Consider the following 18,117-nt stretch of genomic DNA (forward strand, 5'->3'; position numbering starts at 1 on the left):
ATTCTAAAAACCCATACATATTTTTTATTTTAACAAATCCCATTGAAAATTAAACCAGTATATCTAAATTCAATAGCGGCGCGCTCTTTCGAACAACTAGGAAATAAAACATTACATGTACTTTTAAACATAGCACATCAACGTTAATCCATAAGTAGAGGATTCCAATCATTTCGGATCAATAAAACGAATGTAGCCACGAGGGTGCATACTGTTGACTGATTTAACATTGTTTAATGGGAATTACACATTATAATTATTGTAAAGTAATAAGTACGAAAACCATCTACGTGCTGCCTTTAAATCTGATCGCGAATAGAAATTTAACTTAAAAAACTTTTTAGTCAAATATCGAATTATTGTGGAAAGCGTTTTAAATGCGCACAACCTTGACTGGAGTTCTTTTATTAAATGTTGTAAATTTAATAAGGGTATTGTCGTAAACAATTGTTTTAAAGGATAAATTATATAATACCAGATAGACGAACAAACATTGTAAAGAATACGGTTTAAAAAGACAAACAGGAACAAAATGTTAAATAAACAATTATTGCATTTAAGATCAAAATAACTGAACACAAATTGTATCGTAAATGGGAAATTAAATTTGAAAACATCCGTCAAGGTACATTACTTTGTGTGTCTACGAAAATTATGGCTGATTAATAAATTTTTTTATTAACAGTACATGTGTATTTTAAAGTAGAGATTTTGTCAGGAACAAGTTAAGGATAATATGCTGGTATTTGTGGGATACGTTATAAAGGACCCATATTGTTAATTGAATTGTGACAATTAAAATTAATTAAATAATCTGTTTGTCTAAAAGAAACACTATTTTGTTGTGTTACTTTTCCCTGAACAAGAAAATTTACTATACTTTCTCTCTAAAACTACTAGGTACTAAAAATATTGCACGCTAGATCTAATTTTAGATTTACATACCACTGATATGTGTTTAACAGATGCGTAGTGCTATCTAACAGCTGCTGATCACCAGCAGAATACACATTTTGTTTTATTTTAAGTATATTTTTGGTCTGTTTAACCATCTATACTTTCTTTAGTTCAGATCCGAAACAAAATATATACATACATTTACAAAAAAAAAAAAACGAAGAAACCTGCACTTTCTTAAATAATATATGTATTGACACATGTACATAAAGAAGCAATAGTAGGTGATTAAACTAAAAACCGAGCTATCAAAAAAATTGTTGTGAATAGATAATCTATATCGCCACTGCGGTCACAAAAAAGAATAACATTTATTCGATTAACATTCGCTTTTGCTTGGTCAACAAAAAAGAAACTGTTTCTTCTTTTTGGGCATATATTAATTTTCTCAATAAACGACTTGATATCTTAAGTAATCCTGCAGTAATTTGAATAAGAACAAGCACACAAATAGAAATGGATTAACGATATCTAAATAAAAAGTATATTGAGTAATTTGTTTTATCGATAAAGAAAAAATATTTTTTATTGTCCTAAACCGCATTATTAAAGGCCTCATCAAAAGACTGCCTTGTTTACTTACTTACGCTTTCGGCGTTTCGGCAGAAAAAGTTAACATTAATTCAAAACGTTTGTTAGAAGGCCAACGAACTGGTCCATAAGTGTCAATCACATTTGCGTTGCCGTTCAATCTTTAGAAGAAATGTTCCATTTTAAGTTTTAAATGAAAAAATTAGAACATGATTGCACTTTCAGCAGTTATTAAAAGCAGAAACAGGAGTAAAGAGGGTAAACCTACTTTTCGCAAATAATGTGGGATGTTCTGGCATTAGGGAAATTGGATTAAGTAATTAAATGAATATATTCATTGAGAGTCGATAAAATTACTATAAAATAAATTCTTTCTGAATATTTTTAAATTGTATCATAATAAACTTGTTATTTTTAATTAAGTATATATGAAACAAATGAACATTGGCTGATGCTGTATCAGTATCAGTATTTTATAGTTACTGTGGTCATAATAAAGGGGATTATTATCAAATGGGAATCGTTTTGAATTTCAAATCATATAAGTCCTCATTTCAGTGCAATATAGACCCTATCAAAAATAATGATTAGTAATGCAGCGCGGTTACACTAGCAATAAATGCAACATTTCCTGTTGTCAAAAAGTTTAAATCAAGAAAATTGTGAGAACTACAACATTAGCCTGCCTGATTAATATCTTTAGGTAAAATGATGTCGTGATCGTAAAATTTTTATTACCGCGGTTAAAAAGATTTATACCACAGTAATGACCGGTATATTTATGATTTACTTTTCTTTCTCGAACTTGTACATACATTGAATTATTTATTTTCTTATCTTTACTCAACGCTAAGAGGTGTTGAAAAAAAAAAAGAATACCAAATGAATAAGATACATAAGTTATCTTATTATTATTTGAGAAACTTATCTGGAATGGCGAAATGCTTTCAAATGCACAACTTCGTGAAACTTTGACCCTCCAGACAGTCTAATTTTTGGAAACAATCGATATCACACCCTAATTTATTACCCAATAAGAAATGGAACTTTCAGTCGGGAAATTCATTTCCCGTGCAAATGAGATATATTTTAATTAAATTAAATATTTATTGCGATGATACCTGTAAATAAACGTGGATACTATTTAATATTAATTTAATAATATAATACAGGTGTAATCAGAAGGTAATGGAAAAATAACGCTGAATTAATTATATTTATTATGATTTGACTTTTTATTCCGAATTGTTTACTGTTTGTGTGTATTTAGAGTGTTAGCGATAGATATAAAAAATATCGAGTGATATCAGAAGTTTAATGAAACAAATTATTTTTAAAAATTGTACCGTAAAAATAAATACGTAAAAAAATTGCCAAAAGAACTCCGTTTTATGTAATGAATTTTATGGCTGGTGAATTTAACGTCGTAAACCTATTGATCTAAATACATTATCTCGGGATTTAAAATTCAAATCCTAAACTATCATTTTATGAGATAATATTAATTAACAATATGCATAATACAACAGTTTGAGATTTTCATTTCCCAAATAAACCATAAAGCAATTTAATAAATTATATTTGCTTTTCTGATAGGTGATAGGCTTATCAGAAACTTGAGCCAATTCGGATTTTATATATGAATCCAGTTATTTCAGACTTTTACAGTCTTTTACTTAGGGTTTTGACGGTCGTACCTAGAGTGAATCTGTTTTTCAGTGTGTTTTTCATTTACTAGTGATTATAACACATGGTGTAGATAATCATTCAATTAATACGATTCTGTTATCAAAATAAACAATTTTACCTGGAGTAACAAACTTCTTTTGGGTAAGTCAGATAACTCTTTTAATTTAATTTATCATGTGGAAAATTAAAATTACAATATTCTTGTTCACTTTCTCTTGATTTATAAATTGTTGAAGTTTTTTTAATCGGTAGCGCCACTATATATGTATACTTAGAATCGAATGAATAAATTCATAAACCAGAAGCGGATTTAGAAATTACGTTTCCGACATCAAAAGGAATAACGAATAAGGTAGCGTATTCTGAAATCTTTTTTATTTACTTTTTATAAAAGAATCTTTTTTCTTTCGTTAAATTGGCAATGACGGTTTTTTTGCTTAGAATGAATTAGGTATACCTTAAACATTTAAAAATTACTTTTAATTATTACATTTTCCGAAACTGACATGTGCTTCTAATAAATATTTGTTAAGGAATGTGTAACAAGTTACTCGACCGTTCATTCTTTAAAAATGACAGTATTAACTGTTGAACGAAGATTAAATTTAGATAGAATGTCCTACACATTTTTTCGTTTATGTGTGTTTCCGATTTTACTAAAATAAAATTGCTTACGAACGCACTGATGTCTAGACAAACTACCATCGTAATGCAATAAAAAAAAAGTTGGGTAATTCTCAAAATTCAGTTTGTGCAGTGATTTCTACATAATATTACGGTTATAGGCTAGGAACGGTGAGTCTGTGAGAATTTCATAAATTCGTTATTTTTTGTCGTAATTGTTTCATTTTTTGCTTAATATTATTTTCGATATTATATTTTTGATGACGTACAGGCATAGAAAATCCCGATTAACAATATTTTTAAACTCAGACTTCATTCAGACGTGTCATGACGTCAGTAAGTTTGTACACTTTTGCTTCCAAACTTTGAAATACGCCTATTAATATTTTCATATTGTTTCGCTTGACCCATTTTCTGTCTCCGACTAATTCATTGCAAGAATATCACAATCGGTGGGTACTCGAAATTGTTGCAATTAATTATTTTATTTATAAAAAAATCGACATTTATTTATAGATAGTTTGCTAGAATTGATCAATTTTTATGGTCACGAAGATAATGAATGTTGATCGAAGATCTTTAGAAGGAAAAGGGAAAAACTTTTTGAGAACGTTCTCCTTCTTAAAATCCTGAATGCGCCCCTGATTTAAGTAGTAATTATTATTATAGGTAGTAATAAATTTAATTTCGATAAAATAAATTCTTTATTACACTATGTTGCAGACCAACATGTAGACTTTTAAGAAACTTTATTGATCATTGAACATTCACAAGACATGAGTTAAACAATTGTACTTAATTTTTATTGAAACAAAATAAAGTTACTAGAAGGTTTCGGAATTAATCGGAAACATTCTATATTATTTGTATAAATAGATTTTAACATCATAGGGAAGATAGTCGGTAAAAGACAGGTGTTTTAACTGTGATGCGAAGAGCAAAAGTCCAATTGGTAAAATATTTATCACTTCTGAAATTATGGCGCCCCTAAAATGTTGCCGCCCCAAGCGTAAATTTAGCTTTTTATTAAAATGAATTAAAGGCAGTGAATAGAATACATTACAGTTGCTTCTATATCTGAATAAGTTGTAGAAATATCTAATCTACCTTAAAGGAACTTTGTTTTTATAAATTTGTAGTACTTACTATTAGATAATACTTCTTATTTTTAACTGTTCATTAATCGGAAGGCCGTTGCAACTCGAGTGGCTTTGTAATATTTTTTAATTTTTCTGTTTGGTTTATTGACGCACATAAGCACTTTTTATCAGAAATACTTACAACTGAAAACTGATTAGCTGTACCTACTTAAAAATTAAAGTAAATAAATCGCTTTTTCTATATTTAGCAATCTATTACGTAAATTAAAATAGTCCCTTTTGGTATATAACTGACGTTTATAAAATGTGTCATTGCAAACACAGAACACAGCCGAGATAATTATTTTATAAGATTATATCATATATGTGCCATATCGAGTGATTACAATAACGATAAAACGGTAAAAGCAAATTTTTACATGCAAATACATACATACTATTGGGTTTAGTTCCACGTACGACTTTTTGACGGTTACAATAAACAATTTGATTTATATTTATGTCAAATATAATTCTTAAAATTTAGAAAAATAAGACTATCGTCCTTCAGATAGTTAAGATAATATACTCAATACCTATCTGAGAATTTATTTAGATTATAAGCAAATAAAAGATGTGTAGGTAATAACACCTTGATATATCAAAAAAGGATTATCGAAATCTACAAATTATTACAATCTCTACAGTCAATAATTGTACATACATTTACACTTATACCTATATGTATAAGATGTCATTTTGAATTAAATTTTCATCGTATTGTGTGGATGCTACAAGTACATGTAATTTTTTTCTTATATGTTCATTATCAAGTCGATTTTTGCATTATCGAAGGTAAACGTTAGTTATTAGAACTAAAAGAGCATCAGTACTTAGTCTTCTTGAAAAATATATTAAATAGATCGTAATGTATAATAATTGGGCATAAGGGTGAACATATTAATTGAATGGTTTCAAGGGCGCTAGTTATTTCTTCTTTATTGTAGATGAGTAGGCTTGGTAATTGGTACTGTTAGGGCTTCATAAATACATTAGAATATCAGGATTTGACCAGTATCACGAACGCAAAAATCGAGTAATCCTAACTAGCTTTATCTGTAAAAATCACATGTACTTAGGTTATAGTTGCATTTTTTTTTATTCTGGAAATTTTCAAAATTGGCCCAGAAAAGAATTATTTTTCTAAATGAGTACTTTTAGTAACTAAAATATTTTTTTTTAATGATTTAGTGTAAAGCTTACGTTCAAATAATAATTGGCTATATGCGTGAGAAAATCCAAATATGCATTAACGAGTCATTTATTAAGTAAAATTAAAACGAATTTAAGAAAGGTCAGAGTTCAAATTGTTATGAATGTAATTCCAGACTATTCGCTTTTAAAAAAAGACCCTCGTTACGGGAATTGCCTAAAGAATACATATATTTGATCGGAGAATCTAACGTCGTTCAGATACGTGACTCAAATGTAGATTTTGAAAACTGTAAAAGATGTTTGATGTTAATTTAAAAAGACGTGCAAAACCAAAAAAATCTCAAAATTGGTATAGCAAGCACCAAATTACCTCTGACGAGTCTTTATTAGCTATTATCAGAAATGAAATAATATAAGAATATGTCATTTCACTGGTTTCTTTACTTTTTTATTTGAGGAATTCACATATTCAATTTATTTACTTGTTATACCTTTTAACACATAACTATTATCTAAGTAAATGTTTCACTAAATGACATTATAAATCAGAACATGTCACCAAAATTACTTATTTTTGGCGGTTGAGATTTATTAGTGCATTAGATATTTAAGTAATAATAAGTAATATTTTTTTATATCTCTCTTTTTAACTAATCTTTTCTTCAATCACAATTGATACTGAATTATGATTTATAGTTAAACTAAGAATAGGTAATACTCTGCAATGTTTGATGAATTTATTTTCGTACTTAAATTTCGAAAAGTAGTACACATGTAAGTATTACCGACACATTATATATGCATTTCATTGCCAAAACGTTTATGGGATGACAAAATATTCCGCTTGGAAAGTTTAGTCAATTTCATAAATTTACTAATTACAAAGGTAAATTTTTGGGATGTTGCCAGAAAAAGCGTTTTGTAAATTCCGATTGTATTCCACAGGTATTCAAAGGTACAATTTCATGTTTAAAGGCACCGTATTTACCGTTGTGAAAAACTAACGATGTTTGTGCCAAATAAGTTCATTTTTTTTAATAACATATGTAGGTAGGTACATTTTATGTCGGATTTCGTGATAATGGTATTAGATAGGGGTGTTGCAATATATGGAATGGATGTTAAGCGGTATCCAGCATTGAACTGGGTGAAATATGTTGCTAGAATAGAGGATTCGAGTGTATGTAAGTTGATGTGTATGCTTTGTCTTCGGTGCATGAAAACGCATGTAGATATGTATTTGTGTATTTTAATAGCGCGCATACTTGAACTGCATTAACTAGTATTTCGACAGCAACTGAAAAAATCATGAAGATAAAAAAAACTTGGAGTTGGTTGCGGAATACTAAAAACAAGTAAGGGTCGGCGCGATGGTGATGCCTGGCGTCATCGACGTCGCGCGCCGTCTGCATCCGTCAGTTAGTTCGCTGCTCATTTTTACGTAGAATAAATTGTGGCGGAACAGATCGGCAAAAGTAAGTGCCTAGGCTCACGATCAGTTGTGCCCGTTTTGCCGTAGTTGTTGAAGTGCTGGAGCTCGCTCACTCACTCAATAGTATTCGCAGGCTGGTAGAAGAGGCCGTTTCAATTTGTATAATTCGTATTCGTACTCAAAAGCAGCAAAAGCGAAACCGATTAGAGCGCAAGTCTTTGCGTTGTTGTGCGCAAGTCGTAATAACGGCATCATCGCACGGCATGTCCCGGCATCGGGATTGAACGACAGCTTTGAAAGGCAACATCGCCCAACAGCAGAGCTGTAAACGGTGCGGCGGGTGCATTACGACATCGGACTGTCCATGTCCACTGGCCAGAAGAGCGGCTCGGAGAGGTGTGTGCGGACTCGTTTTTGAGAACAATCAGTGCTTGGGTGGGTTTGGGCACCCAGACCCCCTAATCCGTTCCCGAACGACCAATGTTAACTTGACCATCACTACGGAACATCTAGTCAGGCTGGACTGTGTCAAGGGCTCGGGGCCACCGCTACCGCAGCCTGGATTTATTGGACCGGGATTTAAAGTAAGTTCCTAACTACCTATGGAAAAGATACCGATTTGTTTTGGTCATTGTTGGTGCGGAAGTGACAAAAATTAGGTCGTCCTTTACCTGTCGATGACCTAATGATTGGTCAGCAACGAATAGTAACATAACTCAGTTGAACCTGCTCTTGATGTCTTTGGCTGAAAAAAACCATGCGGTTTTAACAATTATTGTTTTCGTCTGCAACCGGTTCTTATCTAATATTTGTCACCACGCGCGAACATGACGTCACCGGTGCTTTTATAGATATACAACCTGGTTATGACCAGTATAGAATCGACCTCGTTATTGCTAGGAATGTATAATATTTGTGTTATTGCTTGGTATTTGCAATTGTGGTAATCCTACAGCTCTTGGACAATGTGAGGCGACGCTGTGGCGTTCCCCGATAGGAAACTTTTCTGTTATCTGCTGCTTACGCTTACCGCATATTTCGTTTTGTACTTAGTCTAAATCGATCGACTGCGAGAACCGACATGGTGCCGTTGTCGGTTTTCGGAACCTTCGGAACGGTAGTAGTCAGTGTGGAGCGACTGTATGACGTCATGTCTCGATTCCTGACTGGCATGCATTATAAATAACCTCAATAGTTTAATGTTATCTTGGATATACAAGTCTATCGTGTTGTTGCTAGTAATACAGGTGTACGTGTATTTTGCACTAATAATATAACCGTTTATCATCAATTTCTTCCCGTACCTAGTTAGTTGAATAATATCAGTACGTTTCCTGATCTTCCAAATACCTATAGGTACTTATCGGTTATTGGTGTTGAACTAAACTCCGCTTGTTAGCTAAGTTTTATTTTAATTCTCTGCTTTCGGTGTGGAGTATTCACCAATTTACATTTCAAGGGTGTGACTGCTTTACGCACTTGTTATATTTTTCTTTAAGAAAATGTAACCCCTTTTTAACGAAATACGCCAGTAATAAATTTAGTCATCAATTAAATTCCTACACCGGTACCGGTAACAATATTAACATATAGATACGTCACCAAGTTACAGACATTAGTTTTATATAAAGACTAAGATGTGGTGTTGTGTCTAAATACAGTCGACAACTTATACATTGTGCAGGTAAATTTTTTTTTTTTTTGATTCTTATATGCGTGTGCTATTTATATTTTTGCGCTCACTACGTACATATAATTATATACCATTTACTGCAATTATGTATATAGGTACCTACTTCCGTTTTGTATGCATTGTGTTGAAATCGCCCATAGGAACAACGCTCTATTAATCATCGCTTCGGTTGCTTCATTAATTAATAATACGTAAATCGAATTCCTAGTTTGTTTTTGCAAATATTTGAATTAACATGTTTTTGTTATACTTATTGGAAATTAAAAAAAAAAACGTATTTCATTCTCTAAACTTTTGAAATTATTGCGATAGTTATGTACATAGAAAGTATGTTATTTAATCATTACATATTTATCGACGTCCATATACAATATTGTTGTTGATCCCATTTTTTAATCATCATTTTCTTTGAATATAATGAAATGACAACTGCTATACTATTAAAAGAGATAAACTATGTTTGTGACGAAATGAATCATCATCATCGTTTGTTTTAGTATGCATATAGATATTTCTTATCACAACAAAGCCGTTCTTTCGAATTAGTGATTTTGCGGTAGAAAATAATTAATTGTAAATCAGTAGTCAGTACCTACCTAGTTTTTGAATGGCGTTTGTAATAAGTTGTCGTTCTTATTATTGGAGATTGCTTTTTATTTTGTTTATGTATTCATTTAGTTTTATTTGTGTATTTTACAATTAATAGTATAAATACAAGCGAAGTTATATTATAAACTACAAGTTATTATAAACAAGCAACTAACACTAATGCGGTAGGTAGTCTTTAAATAACTATTTGTATTATACACAACTCGGTCTGTTTTACAATTTGTTTGTACAAGTTTAACAAACTTATCTTGCATTACATCGATCTCTACAAGAAAGTTATCTTGCGGTTTAGAAATCATTATGTAGTATGTAGTTTATTTATTTACTTCAATCTATCTCTATACGAAAAAACTATCAACTTTACTGGCTCATAATTAGAATTTTATTTTCATTGCGTGCCTATTACCTATTTTTTTATAAAGGCACTCAAAAATTTGATGGTAAATTTAATCGTAACATTTTATCATTAAAAACGAAGATATGTACATAATGTACGTGAATTTATTGATAAAGAATGTGGTGCACCTTTTTTTGTGCAAATAAATGGGGAAATACTGAAATGCATGGGGAGTATGGAATTTGTCAATATTAAAAATTCATTGTCCATTTTTAACTACAAGGAAATGTTATGCAGATTTACGGTCAAGGTAACTTTACTGGGAACAAAATGTTAAAAATAATAAAGAAGGGTATGTCATGCATGTCAACTAAACCTAGGTAAATTGTTTGGTAAATATTTGTATACAGGTAAGGCAACATGTTCACTGAGCATAGAAATTACGCATTTCTTTGTCGGAATTTTTTCTTTTTATATCCCTATGTTTTTTATATCATTATAAGATGGATTTTTATGGCAGTAATTTATGTGAAAGTTAATAATTTAAATTGGTAGTAACAAAGCTGGTTCACTGTACGTCTGTGAAGCCGGAAAATGTTAATTCTGTTAATATAAAGTTCTGCAAAAAAGAAAACTCTTTTTATCCACTATAAAATAAAAGTATAAATACGTGCAAAATTCTTGTTTCTAAAATGTTTTTACGTAGTATATCTACCTGAGTATTAGCGATTGTGACGAAGATTCCTTTGGCGTTTTAATACCTAAGTTTTATTAGATCATTGACCTTCATGAACTGAATCGAACTGTTTACTCTGTTCCGTTAATTCTAATTATTAGATACGTTATTGGTGAAGCAAATTGGAAGTTATATTAGAGCAGAGACGCATCTAATTTTCCTGTTTCGTGACTCACTCATAATACAAGGGTGGAAACAGACAGTAGGTTACGATATTAGACTATTATTCAAGAAAACAATAGAAACATCTTTCCGCTATATATCCACATGTAGCAATCACATGAAACTAAATGCGTAAACAATACATACATAAAGTACGTATAGATAGATCTTGATGTTTCACTAAGAAATTTTTCAAAATTTAATTACTTTGTTACATTTTATCTTATCTACCCTACATTCAGTATTTTTTTATCTTTAAACGATTGAACTTATCAAACAAATTGGTATTTTATTATAATGATTAAAGGCGCTCCTTCGTTGTGAATGTTTAGACTTTAGAGTATGGCAAGACACAAGGAATTTTTCGGGACTTATGTACCTATATATCTATATGTGTTGTGTATACCTAGCTATGAAAATCGAGGTAAGATCTTAAAAAGAGGGTTGCCCTACTTTTCAGAAGATTTAAGATAGATGTATTTTCAAATTTTCCATTATACGGTCTGTTGTATTGCTGGAGATAATGGGAAGTTTATACAAAATCTAAAAAAAAAAAATGATATCCTCTGTGAAGGTAAGATGGTAAAGATGGACAGTATAGGTAGGTAGTTTAAGAAATGAGACTTCTGCCGTTGCCTTATTTTTATTACGTCAATAAATTTCTAAAATNTTAAAAAGACGTGCAAAACCAAAAAAATCTCAAAATTGGTATAGCAAGCACCAAATTACCTCTGACGAGTCTTTATTAGCTATTATCAGAAATGAGATAATATAAGAATATGTCATTTCACTGGTTTCTTTACTTTTTTATTTGAGGAATTCACATATTCAATTTATTTACTTGTTATACCTTTTAACACATAACTATTATCTAAGTAAATGTTTCACTAAATGACATTATAAATCAGAACATGTCACCAAAATTACTTATTTTTGGCGGTTGAGATTTATTAGTGCATTAGATATTTAAGTAATAATAAGTAATATTTTTTTATATCTCTCTTTTTAACTAATCTTTTCTTCAATCACAATTGATACTGAATTATGATTTATAGTTAAACTAAGAATAGGTAATACTCTGCAATGTTTGATGAATTTATTTTCGTACTTAAATTTCGAAAAGTAGTACACATGTAAGTATTACCGACACATTATATATGCATTTCATTGCCAAAACGTTTATGGGATGACAAAATATTCCGCTTGGAAAGTTTAGTCAATTTCATAAATTTACTAATTACAAAGGTAAATTTTTGGGATGTTGCCAGAAAAAGCGTTTTGTAAATTCCGATTGTATTCCACAGGTATTCAAAGGTACAATTTCATGTTTAAAGGCACCGTATTTACCGTTGTGAAAAACTAACGATGTTTGTGCCAAATAAGTTCATTTTTTTTAATAACATATGTAGGTAGGTACATTTTATGTCGGATTTCGTGATAATGGTATTAGATAGGGGTGTTGCAATATATGGAATGGATGTTAAGCGGTATCCAGCATTGAACTGGGTGAAATATGTTGCTAGAATAGAGGATTCGAGTGTATGTAAGTTGATGTGTATGCTTTGTCTTCGGTGCATGAAAACGCATGTAGATATGTATTTGTGTATTTTAATAGCGCGCATACTTGAACTGCATTAACTAGTATTTCGACAGCAACTGAAAAAATCATGAAGATAAAAAAAACTTGGAGTTGGTTGCGGAATACTAAAAACAAGTAAGGGTCGGCGCGATGGTGATGCCTGGCGTCATCGACGTCGCGCGCCGTCTGCATCCGTCAGTTAGTTCGCTGCTCATTTTTACGTAGAATAAATTGTGGCGGAACAGATCGGCAAAAGTAAGTGCCTAGGCTCACGATCAGTTGTGCCCGTTTTGCCGTAGTTGTTGAAGTGCTGGAGCTCGCTCACTCACTCAATAGTATTCGCAGGCTGGTAGAAGAGGCCGTTTCAATTTGTATAATTCGTATTCGTACTCAAAAGCAGCAAAAGCGAAACCGATTAGAGCGCAAGTCTTTGCGTTGTTGTGCGCAAGTCGTAATAACGGCATCATCGCACGGCATGTCCCGGCATCGGGATTGAACGACAGCTTTGAAAGGCAACATCGCCCAACAGCAGAGCTGTAAACGGTGCGGCGGGTGCATTACGACATCGGACTGTCCATGTCCACTGGCCAGAAGAGCGGCTCGGAGAGGTGTGTGCGGACTCGTTTTTGAGAACAATCAGTGCTTGGGTGGGTTTGGGCACCCAGACCCCCTAATCCGTTCCCGAACGACCAATGTTAACTTGACCATCACTACGGAACATCTAGTCAGGCTGGACTGTGTCAAGGGCTCGGGGCCACCGCTACCGCAGCCTGGATTTATTGGACCGGGATTTAAAGTAAGTTCCTAACTACCTATGGAAAAGATACCGATTTGTTTTGGTCATTGTTGGTGCGGAAGTGACAAAAATTAGGTCGTCCTTTACCTGTCGATGACCTAATGATTGGTCAGCAACGAATAGTAACATAACTCAGTTGAACCTGCTCTTGATGTCTTTGGCTGAAAAAAACCATGCGGTTTTAACAATTATTGTTTTCGTCTGCAACCGGTTCTTATCTAATATTTGTCACCACGCGCGAACATGACGTCACCGGTGCTTTTATAGATATACAACCTGGTTATGACCAGTATAGAATCGACCTCGTTATTGCTAGGAATGTATAATATTTGTGTTATTGCTTGGTATTTGCAATTGTGGTAATCCTACAGCTCTTGGACAATGTGAGGCGACGCTGTGGCGTTCCCCGATAGGAAACTTTTCTGTTATCTGCTGCTTACGCTTACCGCATATTTCGTTTTGTACTTAGTCTAAATCGATCGACTGCGAGAACCGACATGGTGCCGTTGTCGGTTTTCGGAACCTTCGGAACGGTAGTAGTCAGTGTGGAGCGACTGTATGACGTCATGTCTCGATTCCTGACTGGCATGCATTATAAATAACCTCAATAGTTTAATGTTATCTTGGATATACAAGTCTATCGTGTTGTTGCTAGTAATACAGGTGTACGTGTATTTTGCACTAATAATATAACCGTTTATCATCAATTTCTTCCCGTACCTAGTTAGTTGAATAATATCAGTACGTTTCCTGATCTTCCAAATACCTATAGGTACTTATCGGTTATTGGTGTTGAACTAAACTCCGCTTGTTAGCTAAGTTTTATTTTAATTCTCTGCTTTCGGTGTGGAGTATTCACCAATTTACATTTCAAGGGTGTGACTGCTTTACGCACTTGTTATATTTTTCTTTAAGAAAATGTAACCCCTTTTTAACGAAATACGCCAGTAATAAATTTAGTCATCAATTAAATTCCTACACCGGTACCGGTAACAATATTAACATATAGATACGTCACCAAGTTACAGACATTAGTTTTATATAAAGACTAAGATGTGGTGTTGTGTCTAAATACAGTCGACAACTTATACATTGTGCAGGTAAATTTTTTTTTTTTTTGATTCTTATATGCGTGTGCTATTTATATTTTTGCGCTCACTACGTACATATAATTATATACCATTTACTGCAATTATGTATATAGGTACCTACTTCCGTTTTGTATGCATTGTGTTGAAATCGCCCATAGGAACAACGCTCTATTAATCATCGCTTCGGTTGCTTCATTAATTAATAATACGTAAATCGAATTCCTAGTTTGTTTTTGCAAATATTTGAATTAAAATGTTTTTGTTATACTTATTGGAAATTAAAAAAAAAAACGTATTTCATTCTCTAAACTTTTGAAATTATTGCGATAGTTATGTACATAGAAAGTATGTTATTTAATCATTACATATTTATCGACGTCCATATACAATATTGTTGTTGATCCCATTTTTTAATCATCATTTTCTTTGAATATAATGAAATGACAACTGCTATACTATTAAAAGAGATAAACTATGTTTGTGACGAAATGAATCATCATCATCGTTTGTTTTAGTATGCATATAGATATTTCTTATCACAACAAAGCCGTTCTTTCGAATTAGTGATTTTGCGGTAGAAAATAATTAATTGTAAATCAGTAGTCAGTACCTACCTAGTTTTTGAATGGCGTTTGTAATAAGTTGTCGTTCTTATTATTGGAGATTGCTTTTTATTTTGTTTATGTATTCATTTAGTTTTATTTGTGTATTTTACAATTAATAGTATAAATACAAGCGAAGTTATATTATAAACTACAAGTTATTATAAACAAGCAACTNACTTTACTTTTCAAACTCTATTAAATTTGAAATTTCTAAGATTTCAATTTGTTTCGTAGACTTTTTTTTTATTATAATGAGATTCATATAAATTTTTGTTTTAGAAAAATGAAAAGGAAGTTTAAATTATATATAATACAAATTTTACTGTTAATTTAAATGATAACCAAGCACTGTTAATTATTCGGCCTGTAAAAAAAAAACGATATTTCAAGGGAATAAAATGGTGCCATTGGGATTTGTTATATCTGTAGGAAGTAACACATTGTAATGAATCGTTTCAAAGTTAGTGACGTTGTTGAAAATTCGCCAAGTTTTGTTTTAGTGTTCTGCTTTTTGACTAACTTTACCATTTCATCATACATTTAAACATTGCCATCAGCGTAAACTTTACAGATTAAAAGGAAGTTTTTTGAATTAAAAATACATCATTCATACATGTATAATTAAATACACCTTTCTACATTAAACAAAAAAAATTATTTATTTTTTTTAAGGTTTGTATTTTACCTAATACACAGGTCAGCATTCAATTAAATCAATTGGGTCAGTATCCTTTGAGGGGCAGACAGACGGGGTAAGGGCTCCAAGGGTCCAGGAAATAATAATAATTGTTGAACAGCAGTTTACAATACACAGGTAATGGCGTTAAATGTTTTTCAGTGTTTCTATCTAGGTAGTTGCAAAATATAAATTTTTTACGATCATAAAGTTGGAGTATCTTTCATTACATAAAAAGAGGAGAATGCCGCCGAATGCATTGTAATTTAAGTTCAGAGCGCCATAAAAAATTTATGCGGATTAAATAAAATAGAACAGAATAAAATTAAATCAAGTTTGAGTTTATGTTTCGACCTAGAAATACAAAGTGTTCATTTCAGTTTTATGTGTATACATTAAGTGTACAATCTGCATACTGTAAACCTTAAATTATTTCACCTGTGCCACCTCGTTCAACATAAAAAAACTACTTCGAATTTGTTTATGTAGTTTTCTAACTTGAGTTACTTTTAATTTCGGTCGTTTTATCAAATAAATGCATATCATCGATAGTAGACGTATTTTTAGTAGGTACCTTAAATAGAATAGAGCCGCGGGCTCTTCTTTTATGTCACTTATATAATCTGTGTTCTTTTTTTAAATTCTAATTAACCTCAAACTGCTTTGCCAACTAGGTACATTTATAAAATTCTGTTAAACTTCTAAAGTAGTTATAATTAATTATTTGGCTTTGAATTATTTTTGAAGCTGTAAATGAAAGATGCTAGGTACAGCAAAACTTTCAAAGCCAAAAATTACGTTATTTTACAAAATATTAAACTGTTTAATTCTTCTAATTGTTGCACTATAGATAAATATGTAATTTAACGAATTCTATTGTTTTTTTTTCTCGTATAGAATATGTGCATTTCGCAAATTGTGTATAATTTAACTGCTATAACGGGCAAATTGCGTCATTAGTGTTGTGTTTAATTTGTGTGATAATTAGTAAATACAGTAAATTGAAGAGGACGTTGTAATTTAAATATACCATCTACTATTTAAGATAGATGTATTTTCAAATTTTCCATTATACGGTCTGTTGTATTGCTGGAGATAATGGGAAGTTTATACAAAATCTAAAAAAAAAAAATGATATCCTCTGTGAAGGTAAGATGGTAAAGATGGACAGTATAGGTAGGTAGTTTAAGAAATGAGACTTCTGCCGTTGCCTTATTTTTATTACGTCAATAAATTTCTAAAATCCCAAATAACTTCGTACCGAAGGAATTAAACTATAAAGTTACTTAATATTAGAGTATTGTATGAAAGTAGCTACAATTTTTATAGTTTTTGTTTTATCTTTTTCTTTTCATACATATATTATCTTACCTGGTAACGATTACAAGTTGTAATAAATAAATAATAGACGGTGTCATATTTTTTCATAAATTTCAGATGCATAGGGTAAAGATCTGAATTGATTGAATGGTTTAACAATCAATTAATTCGATTTGCATAACCGTTGTCTTTAAATAAGTATTAGTCTGTCGATAATTGAAATTGAAATATTCTTCGTAAGTAAACTTCCTTGGCAATAATTTCATTTATTTCCAGGAACTTTGGAGAGGGAGAATTTAATTTAACTTGAAATGGTTTTAGCAAAATTTACGAAACCAGATGTTTGTGTGTAGATACCGGAAATTGTTCGTTCATTCACTAATGAAACCATGTTTCCTTTCTCTAGCTTTTTTCCTCTCCGGCGAACCATAGTTTGAGAAAGCTTTAGTATCTACCACAAAACCTAATTTATAGCAAAATAATTCTTTTTACTCCGTTTATTTACTTACTGAAATACAGGCCCCTAGTTTGATACGTATAATACAAATTAAGTTTTTAATGCGTTACACTAAAACACGAACTGTCTCCCGACATCACATTATCTCCCTTTTTTAATAAATGCAATTTAAAGGTTCTTTAAAAAAAATTGTGAGTTCAATTAGTTTGGGATAGGCATAGGTCATTCATTTGAGCACTTTTACCTGCCAAATATCGTATACCTGCAGGGGTTCTCTTAACTTATCTTTCAGTTGTAATGTGTAGTTTCTATGTTCTGCGAAAATTTTACCTGAATGAGAAGTACATAATTTATATATTTTCACAATATACCTCTATATATTTAGTTAAGGTACTGATGGATTGAAAAAACTACCTAAATGGTGTTGCTGCTACTAAAAGTAATTATGACACTAGGCATTTACAGAAAAACGATTTTTAGGAAAAATAAGATCGTTTCTAAAGTACGGATATTATCAAAAGTATAGCAA

The 18,117-nt window shown here is 31.5% G+C and overlaps 1 protein-coding gene across 4 annotated transcripts in view; it reads left to right on the forward strand.

Annotated features, from left to right (window-relative positions):
• The first annotated feature begins 3,159 nt into the window (after positions 1-3,159).
• LOC108741823 (plasma membrane calcium-transporting ATPase 2) overlaps positions 3,160-18,117 on the forward strand; it is a 38,126-nt gene continuing 23,168 nt past the window's right edge. For 2 of the 4 annotated variants that reach the window (XM_018476758.2, XM_018476761.2), the window contains exon 1: positions 12,914-13,439. The gene's annotated coding sequence lies outside the window, so the exon portion shown is untranslated. Of the gene's footprint in view, positions 3,319-12,913; positions 13,440-13,788; positions 14,540-18,117 lie in introns of those variants that run through there. The other 2 variants (XM_018476760.2, XM_018476759.2) reach the window with 2 other exon arrangements.

This window comes from Agrilus planipennis, unplaced genomic scaffold (genome assembly GCF_000699045.2).
Source record: "Agrilus planipennis isolate EAB-ADULT unplaced genomic scaffold, Apla_2.0 scaffold265, whole genome shotgun sequence".
Taxonomy (NCBI): domain Eukaryota; kingdom Metazoa; phylum Arthropoda; class Insecta; order Coleoptera; family Buprestidae; genus Agrilus; species Agrilus planipennis.